Source organism: Austrofundulus limnaeus, unplaced genomic scaffold (assembly GCF_001266775.1).
Source record: "Austrofundulus limnaeus strain Quisiro unplaced genomic scaffold, Austrofundulus_limnaeus-1.0 Scaffold320, whole genome shotgun sequence".
Classification (NCBI taxonomy): domain Eukaryota; kingdom Metazoa; phylum Chordata; class Actinopteri; order Cyprinodontiformes; family Rivulidae; genus Austrofundulus; species Austrofundulus limnaeus.
In genome coordinates this window covers 104654-107789 of record NW_013952722.1, presented here as the reverse complement: position 1 = coordinate 107789, position 3136 = coordinate 104654, and the positions used below count along the sequence as shown (strand labels likewise).

The following is a 3136-nucleotide window of genomic DNA, read 5'->3' as shown; positions in this document are numbered from 1 at the left end:
CCCCCAATACACCACCAACCCTCTTCCCCATCCGCCTTCCTCCTCCACCCCGGTCTCATTTTGCCTTCTTTTCTCCACCGTGCTGCTCCACCTTCATTACACTGTGTTGTTCTGAGCTCCCTCTCGTGCACCGGGCTCCTTTTTCAAACTGATGGCTGTTGTCACTTTTAACCTAAACCTGTATTCTATCAAGCCTCACCTCTTTCAAATGACCTTTTTTCCACTGAGGCTTCCAGAGATGGTTGAGTTTTTTTACATCTGCTGTCATAAAATGTGGACAATTGTGCATTATTTTTTGTAAGAGCATGTTTGTGAAGCAATGGACAAATATTGAAGAAACTCTCAGTAAATGATCATTGACTTTATGTCTTAGCTCACTAGCTTGTTGCGTTTACTCAATCCAAGATGGCTACCACAGCTGATCAACCACAGCAAACATCATTGTGGCCTAAAGGCAATCAGTTTTACAGGTACTGAGCTAAAATTTGGTTCTAAAAACATGCTTTGAGCACCTGATAGTCACTCCCTCTGTCTGTTAGCAAAACATCTCATGAATCAAATGTATTCACTGGTTCATCTACAACTGTCTAGCAAATAAAGATAGCTGCCACCGATAATTATCACTAGCCAACACTGACAAAAATGACAATAACTCAGTCATTTTTACAAATATTGAGTTAATTTTGGCTTAATAATAGCTGACACTCATCCCACTACAAATAGCTAATTGACTGCACAACTAGCCACTTAAAAGTTTTGTTAAAAACTTTATTATGCTAGTCAAAAAGCAACAGGCATTCTTTCAATGAATTTTTGTTAGCAAAAGCACTGCAAAGGTCTAATGCTTTTCTAATGTTTTATTATTATTAATAATAATATTATTGTTATCCTGCCATTTTGGAGATCTAAATGTATTACCTCACTAAATTTACCCCAGATTATTCCCCAATTAAAATGGGTGTGGCCAAATGGCTCTACAGTTCCCCAAAACACGAGATAGACCAAATGGTGCATACAAGTCTCTTCTGCCCTAAACCTAAAAGAAAGTTGGCCATTGTGGAACTGGAACATATTTCAGCCGATTTGCACCCAGTTTGCTGTGATTGATCCTAATCTGCCACCAAACAGGAGTACAGTCCAATATTTGATGGGCGTGGCCTAATTCCTCCACAGCATCCTATAGAATCATTTTAAAAAATTAGCCTCAATCCATGCCTTGACCCAGAATCATGAAATTCGGTTCACTTGTGTAACGTATTAGGACCTGCAAAACTGTCTCTTGGAGCCATGGTCCAAACCCCACAGGAAGTCAGCCATTTTGGATCAAAGTCACTATTTTCTCTCTTTTACACACATATATGAGCCAACTCTACAGCTTCTAACATACAGACGTCACAATCACTCAGAACAGTCTTAAGACATTGGAGGTAAAAAGGTCTCAAAATCGTTCTTTTGAATCGAAGCATGTGGGCGTGGCCAAGCCTCAAACTTTGACCATTCACCATAAAACATCAAGGGGGAATATTACAGGGCCACAGCTGTATGACAATTTCAAGTGTCATAACAGACCAGCACTCATCACAATCAAGTGGTTAATTGGTGAGATCACTTTAGCCCCACCCTGTTACAACAGGAAGTCACTTTTGCTACTAGATGTCTTCCTTTAACCCGTTGACTCTGCGATTTCAACCTGCGTCTCGTGACACAGAACAAGGTGTTTTATACCATAATTATTTTATGAGTGGAAGAAATAAAGTTCTGTTCTGGTCAAACTTTATATAAAAAGAAAAAATGAAAGAAAGAAATATAAATTTAAAGATTTGTAAAATTATGATGGTGTGACGATAGGCTGTATTTAGAAATAGTCTCTGTCTGACTGTAATAAACATGTTTATTGTTGTCCCTGATGGTTTAATTATAAGGAATTAAATAAGTAATAATTGATAACTAATGGTGAAGGGGGTGAGATTAAGCAGTTTTGTATTTCTTCCCACTCCTTTTCGACATGTGACCTAAAGAAAAGGTGTAGTGATACTTGTGCACTTTTTAATTTATGTATTTTTTTCTTTTCCTTTTGTTTCACTTTACTTAATGGCCTGTTTATGACAGTTTAAATAAACCAACATTTTTGCCAGTTTTCTCCTCCTTATTGGCACTGGTTGCTGACTGCTCACCCTGTTTGACCCTTGATGGGTTTTGACATCATTTTGTGGGACTCGACATAGAACTCGTGCTGCAGCCTGACGATCTCATCCTTTGTAAAGTCTTTCTACCACAGGGCTTCTGTTAGAGGACAAGTTATCTTCACCTCTTCAAACATAGAAGGAAAAAAGGCATCTGCCTGTTAGATTTTCACATTTCTTCCCGTGAATTGCCTTTTGAATTATCTCCTTTTTTGCATATCTGTCTGTGTTTTGATTGTAACATTTAAGCATAACATTTGAATGACATTTTCTTGGATGGACTGAAAAGATTTATGTTATTATTTTATTATTTTTCTAGGGTTTAAAAAAAACACCACTCTCACAAAAACATGAAAATTGTTAACCAGTGTTAAAACTGGAATGGAAAAAAAAGCATGTGATGTGAAAACAGTTTCTCTTCGTACTGTCTGTTTTACTGAAGACCACCGGGGACGCCAATATGGCAGGTGCGGACAGGAAAACCTAATCAGGATGAGGAAAATGTACGAGGAACATCGAGGAGGGTGTAAAAACCAGATGAGGTGAAAGTGGGAGGAAAGGGAAGAGGTGGAGGAATACAAGGAAACAAACGGGAGAGAAGGGGAGGAAGTAAAAAAAACCCAGTGTCTCCAGTTGTATCGGAGCAGCGGTGTGTGAAAACACACACTCTGCACTCCTGTCGCCTTGCTGCTTAATGAGGAAAGCCTCTCAGGGATAGCACACAAAAACACTGAGAACACACACACACACACACACACACACACACACACACACACACACACTCGCACACACTCATGCAGAGAAAGAACAATTAACATTTTCTGAGACCTGCAGAACCAGAACCACCTCTGCTGGGCCTGAAACATCTCAGCTCCAGAGCTGACTGGAGTTTAGTGCTGCATCAGCTGTCCCAGTGCCAACACTAACAACACACACACACACACACACACACA

The 3136-nt window shown here is 39.5% G+C and overlaps 1 protein-coding gene across 6 annotated transcripts in view; it reads left to right on the top strand.

The window, feature by feature from the left end:
* tmem116 (transmembrane protein 116) overlaps positions 1-3136 on the top strand; it is a 14541-nt gene that overhangs the window by 3121 nt on the left and 8284 nt on the right. The gene's annotated exons all lie outside the window — the stretch shown is intronic.